The 16,737-nt window shown below is 39.1% G+C and overlaps 1 protein-coding gene across 2 annotated transcripts in view; it reads right to left on the bottom strand.

The window, feature by feature from the left end:
* The window catches only part of Agtr1 (angiotensin II receptor type 1), a 44,256-nt gene extending 33,415 nt beyond the window's left edge, over positions 1–10,841 (bottom strand). The window contains exons 1-2 of one of the 2 annotated variants that reach the window (XM_076867687.2): positions 10,517–10,841; positions 1,168–1,252 (exon numbers count right to left, since the gene is read on the bottom strand). The gene's annotated coding sequence lies outside the window, so the exon portion shown is untranslated. Of the gene's footprint in view, positions 1–1,167; positions 1,253–10,392; positions 10,455–10,516 lie in introns of those variants that run through there. The other variant, XM_077110379.1, reaches the window with a different exon arrangement.
* Between the last annotated feature and the right edge of the window lie 5,896 nt (positions 10,842–16,737).

The following is a 16,737-nucleotide window of genomic DNA, read 5'->3' on the forward strand; positions in this document are numbered from 1 at the left end:
TTACAATTTCCCCAATAATGTAGTTTTACTGTGCTGTTTCTAGAACTGAATTTTGTCTGAAAAAAGACACAGCCCAAACCCCAAGCTTATCTATTAAAAAAACAAAAAAGCACACACCTGCATACAAACACACCACAAAAACCTAAAGATACCCAGTGATGGAACTGTGTAGAACGTGACTATTTTTATCTCCAAGATTAAAGCAGTCCTAAATAGTTTCCTAACACTACTACCATGGAATGCCTTCCAAAAAGTGTTTCCTACATGCCAACCTGGCAAAGAATAAAGCCACTTCTAATATTTATCTACCCAACTTCTATTTTGATGAAACAGAATCACAGCATATTCAGAATGGTACAAGCTACTTTTTCAATTTCCCTATAGAGGGGGGTGGGGAAGCTGAAAGCTTGCTCTTTGAGTTGAGGGTTTTGGGCTCCCCCACCCCATGACTTGGATAAATTAAGGACTCCTTTTGGGAAAAATACCAGACAGGTCCATGAGACAGGAGTTGGGCAGAAAAGGGCAGACCCAGCCAACTGTGCTAGTAGTCTCTGTGCAAGTTCCGAGAAATCTGCCTTCTGCTAGGGGACCCCATGTTATCCCTGCCTGTCACAGAGTGGGGCTCAATAGCAGGGGGCTTAAGGAGGGCCCTCCAACTCCAATTTCATATCCCCCCTGCCCGGCCCCACATCTTCTCACTGGAGTAAGAGAGAAGTTTGTAAGAATGAGACTTTGAGACATGAAGCTTTGCTGAAGGTGAACAGGCTTAAGCAGGTCACATCTTTAGACTTCTGGACGTGAGAACTGGTGCATTCCAGCACAGATACTCCACTAGGCAGCTGATAAGAGAGCACAGTCATTTTCCTGCTAGCCTTTGGAGTTCTAACCAGCAAGGACACTACTGATCCAAACAATTACCTGTGGCCATAAAGTGCCTTTGCCAAGGAGATGCAAATCTCTCACATGATTTATCAGCACATGTGGAAATACCTTGGTAATTCAGACTGTTTACACTTAAAGTCATATAAATACATATAATCAATCTGTATGTTGGAAGGTATAGAAGAAGACTTTCTCTATTTCTTTCACAGAACCATGGTGTGTGGATTCTTGTTAACTTCTTAAGAAACCTACTGATGATACAAGCTGTAGATGCCGGATGCTTACCTGATGGCCTCTTTCTTGGGACGGCTTCAGTGACTTATTCAGATAAAATCCCATTCATTTGGGACCAATCTCTCTTGTATTAAATCTGGAAAGTAAAGAAAAAGATTAAAGTGATTTATGAATGTGGTCAGGTTTTTATTTTTTAATTTACAAAGTAAGTATTAACACTGCATATTAAGAATGTTTTGGAAGGGAATGAAATCATCTGTTCCACCTCAAGAACATTTTTTTCTTTACTTAGAGTTAGGTGGTACCAGGCAGCTATCAGGGGATCCCATTTTTCTGTCTGCTCATGGTCAACAGAGAGCTTTCTCAATTGCTCGTGGACACATACCAGACAAAGAAAAACAGAATACTTTCTGGTGAAATGATATAATCTTATTCTAAGATGGTTTCTATAGACATGACTACTAAATAAAAACTCTATAATGATTTTGATTTTTGCTCATGAATTTAGAGTTAAGCTTAGCTATGTGATCTTTCTAGTACAAAGTTCATACAAGTGTTATTTAACCATAATTTAAAAAACACCATTGTAAAAGATCTTTTGTTCTGTTTTTCTTTTTCACAGATATAACACTTGTCTGTAGTTTAAATGTTGAGTTATAGAAGAATATAAAATAAAAGTAAGCATCTATTCTCCTTATTCTCTCTAATTTTGTCCCTGGAATCACTTCCTAGAGATAAGGCCAACTAAGAAATTGTATATCCTTTGGACTATAAAAATTGAATGCGTATACATGTAAATGTGTATATTTATGTTGTTTCTTTTTATGCATATTACTCTGCTTTTTGCTGTTTTCATTTGTTAATTTTGCTTAATACTATGGCTAACAGAACTTCCTATATCAGCATTTATAAATCTACCTCATTCATTTGATGACTACATGGTACTTTATTTAGCTATTCTGTTATTAATGAGCCTTAAAGCTCCCCCCCCTCTCAATTTCCCTTTTGGCTGCTACAAAAATATATATTTTTTTTGTTTTGAGCAACTATGTATTCAAACTTTACTGTAGTATGGTAAGATATATGAATTTTGGCATTAGAAGGACCTACTAGCAAAAGGCATTGTCTGTAAGGTGGCTTCTTCCATAAAATACCAAGGTTTATAAAAACTATGGGCAGTTCTATGGAACCAAGAGAAAATAATGCTAAGTGAAGTTAGCCATTTCCCAAAAAAACCAAATGGCAAATATTTTCTTTGATATAAGGAGGCTGATTCCTAGTGGGATAGGGAGGGGGAACATGGGAGGAATAGATGAACTCTAGATAGGGCAGAGGGGTTAGAGGGGAAGGGAGGGGACATGGGGCTATTAATGATGGTGGAATGAGATGATCATTATTATCCAAAGTACAGGTATGAAGACATGAATTGGTGTGAATATACTGTGTATACAACCAGAGATATGGAAAATTGTGCTGTATATATGAAATAAGAATTTTAATGCATTCTGCTATCATATATAAAAAAGAATACAAAAAAAGTAAAAACAACTATGGGCTGTTTTGTAAGACTATAATATACCTTAGGAAAAAAATTACACTAAGAGGCAGATTTACAGTACCATTCTCCAGAGAGTTACTGGTGAAATCCAGAGTGAGTTATAAGGAAAGTAACAGAAATTATAAGACACATAGTGAGAAGTATGAAAGTAAAAGGGATTCATTATAGGAAATTCAGAAGTCATGTAGAAAAAAAAGGAAGAAAGAAAGAAATCAAACCTGAAATTAATAACCCTCAATCATTTTTAAGATTTACTGTATATTTTGCTAATCTTTCTTTTCTGCTCCACAAATATGCAGGCATTTGAAAAAAATTATATATATATTATATATATATATATATATATATATATATATATATATATATATATATAGTTGTTGTTATATATATAACAAAATTACTTTCATTACAACACCAAGAACTCATGTTAGACTTTTTTTTGTGGGGGGGTGCTGTACTGGGGATTGAACTCAGGGGCACTCAGCTACTAAACCATATCCCAGCCCTATGTTTTATTTATTTAGAGACAGGGTCTCACTGAGTTGCTTAACACCTCACTTTAGCTGAGACTGCCTTTGAATTCCTGATCCTCCTTCTGCCTTAGCCTCTGGAGCTGCTGAGAATAGAGGTGTGTGCCATCACACCTGGTTCCATGTCAGACTTTAAAGACAACTTGATAAGAACCCCCCCCACCACACATACACATGGTAATACTTATGATTTATGTTCTGTACATTGCTTTGTTTACTTATATTTACCTTGACACTAAATTATTACATACATAAAATATTACATACTTATGCACTTATATAAAATATATGCTGACTGTATAATTTTCTACCATATGGCTTAAAAATGTGGCTGCTTAGTCCTGTTGGTGTACTTTTTCTGTCAGCACATCAAAGGGCAGGGAAGACTGAAAAAATCATCACAGATTCTCCCCATCCTGATAAAACGGCAGTGACAAGACATGTGAAGGTTACGGGCTGGGAGACATCACTGTGCAATGTGTTTTACGTGAAGTGACATCACTCAAATGGAAAGAGTTTATTACATTTGGGCTAAGGGAGCATTCTTGTTCTAGAGGCTACTGTGCAGATTTAGAAGCATATCAAAATGCATGGGAATCAGTAAAAAAGAAGAATTTGGATCAAAATGTAGGGAAAATGATTAGTGATAAGATTGCAAATGTATGAAATTTACTAGAAGAAATTCTATGAGATTTTTCAGTCCGTTTAGGAAAAAACACCGGTGCAGATTATATGAAGCCACAACCACAAACCACAAATGTTTGGGCTTGGTGAAACCAGTGGGATTCTAAATGGCCATTGGGAATGACCATTTGTACTTTTCCTTTGTCAGCACTATGAAACTCTGTAAGATATCTCCTGGGCACCATTTCCCCTCTGCAGCCCTGACCATAGGGCATAAGAGTAGCCCTGGGTTGATTTTGCCCTAACCTGTAACTTAAAATTTAGACATTACCATTAATGTCATTCAAATGTCTAGAGTTCTAGATCCAAGCAGCTGGTGAGATTCTGTCTCCCAGAGATGCACCTTCATCATTGAGAAAGCCATAGCTCCTATTGGCACCCCTTTAAACTCAAACACAATCTTACGGAACCCAGACTTAGCTCAGTCTTCTGACAAACAGCAATAAGCTGAGCCCCTGTTAAAACAAGCGACATTTGGTGGGACCCATCTGACAACTGTCAATCTGCATGCACTGGGATCTATAGTTTAGGGACTAAATTATGTGGGGAGTCACTGGTTTAAAATAAGTCCCCATTTGCCTGGGGATAGTTTGCTTCAAAGCTATAGTCAACTCTGGTTTTATAAACCATGCTTGTGGTAAATAAGCATTTATATCAAAGACTGAAAAAGTAAGACATATTTGAGTTGGAATCCTGAACAGTGTATCTAACTGGTTCAAAAGATAACATTTTTTTTTTCTAACATCAAAACACCAAAAGTTCAAAAGTGAATTACGGGAAAATAGAAATATATTAAGAGTTAATTTTTGACATTATGTTATTTACTCCCTCCTTTCCCTCCTCCTCCCTCCTTCTGCCTCTTTCTTCCTTAAGCCATCAGGGTCTTTCTTGCTAGGCTACTCAGGCTGGCCCTATACTCCTGGGCTCAAAGGATCTCCTCCCTTACCCTCCCAAGTTGATGGGACAACAGGTACAGCACCAAGCACAGCTATCATTCTTTTTTAAAAAGCTTGATTGAAGTAAATGATATATAACCCCCTCTCCGCTCACACACCACATTAAGTGCATATATTTTGACAACCTTGGGTGGGCTCTCATAGTTTTAGTATTTTTTGGCCACCTAAAACAGGAGTTTCTAGAATTCTTCATTATCACACTTAAATACAATTGATCTTAGTTTTCAGATAAAGAAAATGGTACTGGATTTCAAATGATGACTTTGAATATGACTTTGAATAAAATTTCAAATAATTCAAAAGTAGGCAGCAGAGTTTCGAGCAGTGCGGGCAGCAGCAAGCTTAGGGGCTTTGGGATCACAATGCCTGTGTTTGAATCTCACCTCTCTCGGTTACCACATCTGGGTGAGCTAGTTTCCCCACCATTGCTCAGTACCACGACCTATAAAATGGGGATACAGGAGTGATTCTCTCATAGGATTGTTATGAAGATTAAGTCAAAGATCACATTCTAAAACTGGACATGGCATGTGATACACGATATGAGCTCAAGAAATGTTAGCTTTATTAACATGTGGGTTGATTACAAGGCCAAGAAAATTACTTCTAGGTAATCATTTTAAACAAGGCTGTGCATGGGGTTTCTCTAACTTTCATGTGTTTTTGAATCTCTTGGGGCTCTTGAAAAATGCAGATTCTTATTCAGGGGATCTGGGTGACATCTGAGAGTCAGCATTTCTAACAAGCTCTCAGGTGATTCTGAGGATGCCACTCTGTGGACTGCAATACCTGAGGTCACTGTGGAGGGTTGGTTGCTCCTCGTTTGCCATCATGGGACGCCACAAGGAGAAAGGAGGAGGGGTAAGAAGGAAGGTGTGGAAGAGGTACATAGCTTTAATTAGCTTCCTAGGTGTGTCTGGTGGTCTTTCTTTACTCAAAGCCTCTAACAACTACAGAACCACTGGTTTGGCATTTCAACCTTTTATTATTTTTTAATGTTTCCTTTTCTTAGTCTTTACCTTCTTCTTGACACTGCAACTTCAGATTGAAAAATGGTATTAGCACCGGGTTCCCCAGTTAGTAACACTGAAGCACAGACTTTCATTTTATTGTAAATAAGAGGACAATACACCTAGACGAGATTAGACAAATAGCCTCTAACATTTCTCTTCTAAAATATAGGGATCTGAAAATACCTTTAACATTTTCTTTAGTATTAACTGAAAACATCCAACCAACTAGCAAAGAAGCAACTTGTGAAGTGTTAACTAACAGAACTTAAGAACACATTGGATGTGCTCCAAGCTGTTAAAGGGCCAATAGTTACACTACAGGAATGACTGGAACCCAATGAAGCAACCATATTAGCCATTCCTCCTGGTTTGGGAGGCAGGACAGAAGGAGGGGCCATTTTTCAATGTCTGGTCTTTCTAAATACCTGCTCAGCTTCACCAACACTTCTCTCTCTGCCAAAGACCATTTTGATACTTTATGTGTCCTTAGGGCCTAGTAGTTCAGGTTGGTAGTATTCCCTCTGCAAGAAGCTGCTACTGTTGTTGATACATTTCACAGACATAATTTTTCACTTTCCAAAGCAGATAAGAAGAGCTTTGATTAATATAAGATGAGAAAATATCACAAGAAACGGAGGGAGTGAATTAAGCCATCAGAAATTCTCTTTAAGAGCACACAGCCATAGATGCATTTTCCAATATTCTTCCTCTGCATTTAACCAGAGGACTTAGATCTATTGATCTAAATAAGATTTTATACCATTTGGCAAAGATCAAGGCATTTTATATGCATATAAAATTAATAAGAAACCACTTAGAAGTTGATCCAAATCAAAGGGTTATTAATTTCATGATTTTAAATTTTAAGCACATCTAGAGCTCCAACCTGAAATAGGAAAGAACCTCGTGATCATGAAAAACAAAGCGAACTCATTGCTGACCCATTTTCTCAACTTTTAAATGTCAGAAAAGTAATCAATTGTGAGAATAGCAACACAATAGAAAATATTGGGTATAAGAAGGACTCTGACAATCACTAACAGATTCTAGACATTAATTTCTACTAAAGATGTTCAGATGATACACTTATTGAGAAACCAAACAAATCAAACAAAACCAAAAGCAAACCCTTCCCAATTGATCTGGAAGAATAATGTCAAATGAAGCAATCATGCACCATTTGCACTATATAATCAATTCTCTGTTAGCAAAATATTTTGAAAGACAGTTTTAGTTTTTCATATGCAAGGAAGTTTTCTCCCTCATGAACATCTGCTATGAAAAGAAATTAAACTTGGATAGCAAATCTTTTTTTTTTTTTTTAAAGAGAGAGTGGGGGAGGGAGAAAGAGAGAGAGAGAATTTTTTTTTAATATTTATTTTTTAGTTCTTGGCAGTCACAACATCTTTGTTTGTATGTGGTGCTGAGGATCAAACCCGGGCCGCACGCATGCCAAGCGAGCGTGCTACCGCTTGAGCCACATCCCCAGCCCCGGATAGCAAATCTTTAATGTTAAAGGTCTCAGTTACATTCACTTATCATTTCCATGACCAGTCTAAACAGATACGTAGCTCTCTATTGACATTAGACTTAGAACTAGCTAATAAAATGTGGAAAATGTATAGCTCTTTAGAATATATATAGGCTGTGATTGAAACACTGTGTTTTAGAACTCTACTAGGATAATGATAGTCACTTGCCAAATCAGTTAAATATTACTTCAAATCTCTATAGGTATTCTCTGATTTAAGATGATTTTACATGTTAAGCGATTGTTTTTTGGAAGCTAAAAATCATTATCAGGAATAAAATAAAAAGTGATGGCTAAACTTAGGATATAAATTGAACATAATTTATCAGAGATAGAGCATATTACTTGAATAAGCACCTCCGTGAAATGAAATGTAAGTCATGTTAATCCAATTACTTGTGGTAATTTGGAAAGAAAAACTCTTAGAACTTTTTGAAGGAAAATCATACCACTTTTCTGTGGTGATGCATTGAAAAGATGCCTTCTCCAGTTTGATAAACAACATAAGAAAAAAGTGTTCCTAATCTGGGCTCGGATACTTCTTCACATCTGCTGCTCCAGGCCCACATTTGACTATTGCCATAGGGTACCCTTGAGGTAGCTGCTTAATCTTTACATTTGGATATACATTTCTAAGCAAAATTCTTAATTTACTAGCCTGCTTGGGAGCATCTTTGGAGTTCCCCATTTATGACTGGGTAGGAAAAGGAGTAGATAAACCCCAAGGGTGAAGCATAGGCAGCTGACACATGTAGATGTAATGCGACTCTATTCCTGGAACAGGTTTGACAGTAAAATACAACAACTCTCAGTTATCTGCTTGAATAGGGCACTGTGACAGCAAAGAAGAGATATGTATCATGTATCATGCATTTAAACTGTGAGTTTCAAATTCCTCCTCAATTAGGTATTTTACCTGGGCTTCAATTAAGGAGCAGATTATACTTTCCTCATTTCCCTTCTAGAATAGGGCAGGATATTCATTGCTATTAATTAGCCTAGAGACAACAGTAATAAGTTGAAGCAACAACAAAACAAACTAAAACAAAATTATAAACATATACTCACACAATTCCATTCTAAACTAGGAAGATGGCAAAGAAAATTTAGATAACCTGGACAGTCCACAACTGGTACTTTTTGAACATGAACCAGGGGAATAGAGAGAGAGGAAAGATTTAAGCTCAGAGCTATTCCGGAGCAACAGTGACCAAGAGACATTCTGTACATCTCAGGAGGGCCATCAGTAAGGCCAGGGGAAGAAAATCTGTTTTCTTCCAAGTAGGATGATGGGCAGTTGATTCTGTTTATGGTCAAAGAAGAGCAGAACCAGAATTTAAGACCTCAGGATGAGAACAGAGAACAATGAAGTCAAGGAGGGGTGGGATAAAAGGAACCAGAATAGTAACAGTTTTGAAACTAATTATCATGAAATTTTAGCGAGTGGGGCTCCTCCCTGAACCCTAAGCTACCTTATAGGAACTGCCAACCATAATTTAGGAAATGGACACTTGGACCTATCACGGGACACTTAATGTTTGTCCAGATCAGAAAATTTAGCAGGGTAATTTTTTCAGACTTTTATTTTTTAAGCAACAACCAAGAAACTAAAAGACTCAAGAACTTTTATCACTGGAGGGGAACTTATGGGCAGAGACTTAATGTTCACAGTTGTTATATGGTACTCAGCTAGTTGAACAGCAAGTGAACAGCTAGTTCCTAGTCCCTTCTCCCTGTGCTTCTCTGATTTGCACTGTTGCCAGGAAGAGTGGTGGAGAGAAAGGGTCCCAGGCCAACAGCAAGAGGCATCCATCACAGTCCAAGGGGGGCCTTTACAGCTAGGGAAACACTACAGAAGATAAGATATATATATTTTATTGTTGTTTGTTTTTTTAACCCAGGGTACATACTAGGCAAGCAGTCTACCACTGAGCTATACTCCCAGATCCTGAGGTTTCAGTTTTAGAGAAGATCATAAAAGGGTTAAAGCTTGTGCTAAGATAAACACCTGGGACCATAGACCCCTCTGGTGGTAATTGCCAAGAGAATCTTGTTAAGGGGAGGAAGCACCTTCAAGAGGACACAAGTTGCTCAATATTTATAAACAAGAACCCTAGGGTGTGGGGCTTCTCGCCTCCCTCCCTGTTACTCTCTCTTCCCAGAATGACACAGGAAATAAATGTAGCCAAGTTCCAAAAGTGACCCCAGGGGAAAGCAAGCACCCAAACTTACACTGAGAAGCAAGTAGAGTTTTGATACTTAATGAGGTCATTAGCGAACAAAGATTAGGTAAAGAGATGGCCCCCAGAGAAGAGTCAATGGCCGGTCTCTCTAGAGGCTGCCCAAAGAAAATGCCAGAGAGACACTCTGGGTTAGATTTGTCTAGCTCTTTGAAGACCACAGCAGGCTGACCACAGAAGGCTGCAGAAGTGGACATTGAGAATTGGAAAAAGGGGTGTTAGATAAGTGGAGCAGAGGACCCCGCAATAGGCCCTGTTCGGTCCTAGACACAGAAATCCGTCTTTCCCTAAAATCCAGCCTTAGTTACAAAAGCGCACAGGTCAGGGTTGTGGGGGCGTGGAGAAGCCCGGCTCCCTCGCTCCGCATTCGATGACTCTCCTGAGAGCACCAGAGGATTGGCACCGGTGGGGACTGTGTCCGAGGACACTTATCCATGGTAGGGATGGCAGGGACAGGGGGAAGGCCAGAGGAGCGGTGCGGGGACATTGCCTGGGAAGAAGAGGGTTAGGTAGAGCACACTTAACTTTACCTTAACAGCGCACAACTTTCAAAAGGATCGCCCGCGGGGTCGCGCAGGCCTGCCACTCAGCTCTCAGTTAAAGACTAATCTAAACGCCTCCAAGAAAGTTGACTCGTTGCCTCCCGTTTCTGCTGAATTCTAGCCTGTACTCGCCAAAGCTAGGTCAAAACCAAAAGAAATTCTTTTGGAAAGCTCGAGGCAAATAAGCCCATGCTGTGACCTCCGGTGCCAGAAGCCCCTCACCTGACCTGGGGACCCGCAGCTGGCGCCGGGGTGCGCGCTGAAGGGAAGTGTGGTGGCTCTCCTGGGTCTCTGGGAGCTTCCCAGCACGGCATCCGGAATTAACCCAGGGTGACATGAAACTTACCACTCCCGCCCCTGCAGTCCCCAAGCAGGCCAGGAGGTCAGGGGCACTCGCACTCCGGGGGCGCTGCGCCAAGTCCCAAGCGAGCTGGCTGCGAAGGTGCGGGGCTCCCACCGCCTCTGCGTCCGGGCTGTGCGCCTTCACTCGCTGCTGCGACAGCCGATGGCCATCGATGGATCGTCACCACGGCCGGGCAGAGCTGCCAGCTATGTACCCGTCCAGGCGTCTTGTCACTGGCTACTGCCTGGGGTCCAGCTGTTAGGCTCTCTAATCAGCTGCGAAGAGTCCGCTCCAAATTTATAGCAAGGGGTGTTGTTGCTCTGTGGGTTCCAGAGAGCAGACTGTTTTGCCTTCCCTCCTCCGCCCCGCCCCAGGAGACCCTCCCGGGCCAACCCCGCCCTCTCCAGATTCTGACGGCATCGGGGATGATGCCACAGGCGTCCCCTGTCATCTACCGCCATCGCGATCCCTGATCCGCTGGCGCACCTGCCCTGGAATCTAGGGTCTCAGGGTGAGGGGTCTCCAAGGGCTGGGGGTAAACTCGGTTTCCACCGAGATAAATATTTTCCCTCTCTCTCTCTCTCTCTCTCTCTCTCTCTCTCTCTCTCTCTCTCTCTCTCTCATATCTTGGAAAATTGTTAAGGAAGAATTAGGGAACTTCCTTGTCTTTCCTGTGAGTAACTCAAAATTTGACAATACTGGTGTGGATCATGGATCACAGAGATTTAATTCAGAGTTATAAAATGAAACGGTGGATTTTCATTTCCTCATTGGACACACTCCCCGAGTAGCATGTTTTAATATAAAAATAGACAAAGTTATTAAATGAAATATCACCAAATATTTGCCAACGAGTTAATATCAAGTCTTCACAAAGTCTTACAAAAAAATAACTAAATAAAAAAGAAGGGTAAGGAATATATCCTATTGTATGTCATGAGGGCAGTACTACTCTTGGACCCAAACCAGATAAAGACATCACAACAAATAAACAAAATGCTACAGGCTCTTATCTTTTATGGATACAAACTTAAAAATCCTCTATGAAATACTGAGAATTAGAATTCAGTAATATATAAAAAGGACTATATACTAAGTGAGATTTATTCCAGGAAAGAAAGATTAGTTTACCAAAAATGAAATAGTATGATAAACCTTATCAATCAATAAAGGACAAAACTTGTATCATCATATCTATAAGATAAAATAAAAAAGCACTTTTGCTTAGTGCCTTGCTGCGGCTGAGGCTGACTTTGAACTCAATCCTCCTGCCTCAGCCTCCCGCAGCATTGCTGGGATTACAGGCATGTGCTAACGATAAGCAGAGCGGTTAGGCAAAAAAAAAAAAAAAAAAAAAAAAAAAAAAAAAAAAAAAAAAAAAAAAAAAGACATGAAAGGCATTCAGATAAGAAAGAAAGCAAAATTATTTGTGTTTGTACATGACATGATGTTGCAATTAGAAAACTCTAAGCAACCAAGAAAATAAACAGAAAAATACCCATGACTTTAGAGCTAATAAATAAGCAAGGTTTCAGAATATAAGATCAATACAGAAAAATCAGTGATATTTCTATACACTATCAATGAACAATCAAAAAATGAAATGAAGGAAACAATCCCATGTATAATAGACCAAGAGAATAAAAGTGCTTAGGAATAAATTTAACAAAAAGGATAGAAGTAGCTGGGGATTATAGCTCAGTGGTACATAGTGAACTTACATACACATTGAACATAGGCAAGGGCCTAAATTCAGTCTCAATTCTGAACAACAACAACAACACACAATGTACAAAATATGTACCTCACACCATGTATGAAAAGCATTGTTGAAATGGATAATATTAGATCTAAATAAATGGAAATGACATTCCATTTTCACATATTGGAAGATTTAATATTATAAAAGGGTGGTTACCCCATATGATCTACACAATCCAAGACAAAATTTTTAGTTTTTCATTTTTTCATTTTTTTTACAGAAATTGGCAAGGTTGTCCTAAAATTCATGGGATAGTGCAAGCCACACAGAAAAGTGAAAATAATTCTGAAAAAAGAACAAATTTAGAGGACTCACACTTCCCAGCTTCAGAGTTCACTACAAAGCTACAATAATCAAGTCAGTGTTGGTACTGACGTTGGGATCTAGACATTGAAAAAAAAAAAAAGAATATAGAGTCAAGCACATAAACTAACATTAAATAGCAGAATGAAAAAAATAATGGTATGAGAACAACTGAAAGAATGAAATTCTTTGAAAGAATGAAGTTAGATCTCTTGCAACATACACAAAAAATGAATTCAAAGTGGATCATAGACCTAAATGTAAGAACTAAAATTATAAACTCTTAATAGAAAGCATAGGAATAAATCTTTGTGACCTTGGATTATACTAGTCTTTTCAGATATACAGCAAAAACTATACCTTGATTTAATGATCGTTGAGGAGTAAGTGTAAGAAACAGAAGGGAAATAGGTGTTGGGTTTCATCAATACTAAAAGCTTCTGTACTTCAATAGCTAATAATAAAGTTCAAAGGAAAAACCCACAGAATATAAGAAGATATTTGCAAATAATACATATGATAAGAACTTGCATTCAGAACATACAAAAATTTTTCAACTCAATAGTAGCAGAAACATAAATAATCAGTAGAAAGATGTGTAAAAATCTGATTAGACATTTCTCCAAAGAAGATAGATAAAAGAACAATGAGCACATGAAAAGACTCAATATCATTAGCCATCAGAACAATGAGATCAAAACTACAATGAGATACCGCTTTGTGCCGACTGGTATGGCTAAAGATAATAATGAGTACTTGGCAGGATGTGGAGAAATTGGAGCTCACATATACTGTTGGTGGGAATCAAAAATGGTATAACCACTTGGGAAAACACTTTGACAATCTCTCAAAGTTTAAGCACAGAGTTGCCATATTGCTCAGCAATTCCATTCTGACAGAAATACCCATGAGAAATGAAATTGTAAGCCTTCACAAAAACATACATATGAAAATTCATAGCACCATTCTTCATAATAGCCCCAAGGCAGAAATTAATCAGAGTAGACAGAATGTGAAATGTCCATACCACAGAATTTTACTCGGCAATAAAAGATATAAGTACTTGTTAGGACCTGGATGACCTTGAAAACATCGCCCTAAATCAAAAGAAACCGGTCACAAAAGACTACCATGCGAATGATTCCATGTAGGTGAAATGTCCAGGAAAGGCATTTTTATAGAACGGAGATGATTTTAATGCATGTGTAGATTAGAATTTTGTTTGCCTAGGACTGAGGATGAGAGGGTAGTGATGACTGCTAGTGAGTTCAGGGCTTCTTCTTGGGGTGATTAACATATGTTAGGTTTTGTGGTGGATGCCCAATTTAACAAATAGACTAAAACTCTTTGAACTGTACACTTTGAGTGGCTGGATTGTATGTGGAACTACACATGAATAAAAATTTTTACAAATGTAAACTATGAAATCTGTGTAGAGAAGTCAAGGCATGGATTTCTGACTTTGGTATCTTGCTTCCAAGTTTCTGCAGACAGCAGGGGAGCTAAGTCCCAGCCACCACTCCTCCTCTGCAATGGCAGACAACTCTAATCATTGACCATGTAATGAACACAGATTTCTGCAGTAAGACTGGGTCATAATGCAAAGCTGAGGAAGTCATAATCCCTGGGCCCTAGCAGTGCTGACCCAGGAAGGGACAGCATTATCTTCTCCACTAGACTGAGCTTCTGGGACAGGGCTGGGCTTGAACAGTTTATTCCTTTGGCATGGAGTACAGTGTAAGACCACCTTGCCCCCGGGGCATGGTAAGGAAAGGGACTTTCAGAGAGAGCAGTTTGAAGATAAAAGAGAAAGGGTAAGGTTCAGTGAGATTCTAAAACTTTTTGTAGGATTCTGGCTACTTTTCTTCTTCTTCTTTCCTTCAGCCCTGATTCCCAAACTTGAGCAGCTCCTGTTTTAAGTTGAGAACACTGCCTTGGAGGTGACACCCTGTGCCTATCAGCAGTCAAAAATGTGTATGGCTGATAATACTTTTTTTATGTTATGTAACACCTTCCTGTGACTAACAGCTTTCTCTTGCCTCTCCTGACATATTTATTTAGCAAATGTTTATTGAGCTTCTTTGTATTTGCTGCTCTGCTAAGTGATGGGAAAACAGATAAAAACTTTGGTTTTATCTTCCCTTTGCAGGAGGAGTGGGCGGGAGGAGGAAGCCTGGGAACCCCTGGTTGGGTGGTTCATGTATCAGAACTGTGGGTGGAGAGAAGAGACCCTGAACATCTACCTCTTCTGTTTGGTGTCAAGCTTCTCCTAAGTATGTATTTATTGTTCTGCTCAAGGCTCACAGACCCTCTTGGAGACTTACCTCAGAGCATCAGAGATGTTTGGGACGGTTTACCAATACGGCTTTTGTAGAAAAGCCAGAAACGGATGACAAGCAGCATTCAGTGTCTGAGGATGTAAATAGGAAATGTCTCTGTGGTCATGGTCTAAGTTTCAGGAGTGGTTGTATTTTTGAATCTATTTAATTCTGTGAATCATTAACCATAGTCACTCCTGCACTAAATTCCAACTTAGTTTGAGAACTGATTATAGTTTTGAGAGCTGGAGATTTCTTAGAGAGTTAGTGCTGCGTTGGAGGAATCTTCCAAAAGGGTGGGGTTTGTTCCCAGGGATATTATGGCAACAGAAGGAAACAGATGAGAAAGAAAAGCTTCCAAGAAATCAGTAGAGTAGCATCATCATTACTGTGATGAATTGGCCCAACAAAGCTGTAGCTAAAACTCTTGGTTTTTCTATGATAAGTCAAGCATATCTAATCTGAAAATCCAGAATCTGAAATGCTCCAAAATCTGGTACTTTTTGATGTGATAACACGTGGAGTTTCCTCAACATGAAACTTTCATGTGCAAAAGGTATTAAAAATCTTGTCTAGAATTATGTTCTAGCTAGGTGAGGTGCACATGAGATATAAATGAATTTCCTGTTCAGATTTGAGTCTCAATCCCAAGATATTTCATTATTCATATAAAGTATTCCAAAATTCAAACATTGGAAACACTTCTGGTCCAAACATTTCAGATAAGGGATACTCAAGCTATATAATTATAGATCAGTTCTTTGGTAAAAAGATACTTAGAGTTGTGACCAGAGGCAGAGGTTTGAACCTCAATTCTGCTACTTATTAGTCTTGGATACTTGATATTGTTTTCAACACGTAGAGTGATAATATTAATTAAACTTTTGCCAGTGTTAAGAAAATGAGTATAAGCAAAAGTTCCAGATACTTTGTACACAGTAAGTGCTTAATGGATCACAGCTATTTTTAGTGAGAAGCATGCAGTTTTTCATGCTGTTCAGGGACATACTGGCTTGTTGATTGTTTTAGTCAATTTTTTTTTTTTTTTTTTTTTGCTGCTGTGACTAAAAGACCTGACCAGAACAATTTTAGAGGAGGAAAAGTTTATTGGGGGGCTCACGGTTTCAGAGGTCTCAGTCCATAGACAGCTGGCTCCATTCCTCGCGGCTCAAAGTGAGTATGAACATCACGGGGGGAAGAGTGTGGCAGAGGGAAGCTGCTCATGTGATGATCAGGAAGCAGAGAGAGGTTCCACAGCCCAGATACAAATATATACCCCAAAGCCACGCCTCCAATGGAGTCACTCCCCACCTGCCTCCAGTCACCTCTTAATTAAGCCCATCAGGGATTAATTCACTGATTGAGCTAAGGCTCTCACAATCCAAACACTTCCCCTCTGAACCCATTGTCTCACATGTGAGCTTTTGGGGGGACACGTCACATCCAAACCATAACATTGATGTTATTACAAAATGAATAAAAACTTGAAATCTTTCTGATTAATGTGTTTCTAGTATTTAAGTTTTGAAATTCTGATATAAACACAGTCCAGTTAATCTTGCTTCTTCTCTCTTTGCTTTCTGGCTGTGCCCTGTGAGGTGGAATCCAGTGGCACTGTCACTATTTAGCTGGAAGTGTGAACCCAACTAAAGAAGAAACCTGCCCTGGAAATGCTAAAGGTGTAGAGGCGTTCCCAGACCCTACTTGTGCTGAGGCCAGGGCTGTGGTCAGACTCTGGGTCATCTGCAAGTGACTCAAGAGGACGTGCAAAAGAAGTAATGCAATGCCTAATAAACATGAAAAAACAGTTTAGTCTTTCCAACAATAAAAATGTGATCTAA

This window comes from Callospermophilus lateralis, chromosome 10 (genome assembly GCF_048772815.1).
Source record: "Callospermophilus lateralis isolate mCalLat2 chromosome 10, mCalLat2.hap1, whole genome shotgun sequence".
Lineage (NCBI taxonomy): Eukaryota > Metazoa > Chordata > Mammalia > Rodentia > Sciuridae > Callospermophilus > Callospermophilus lateralis.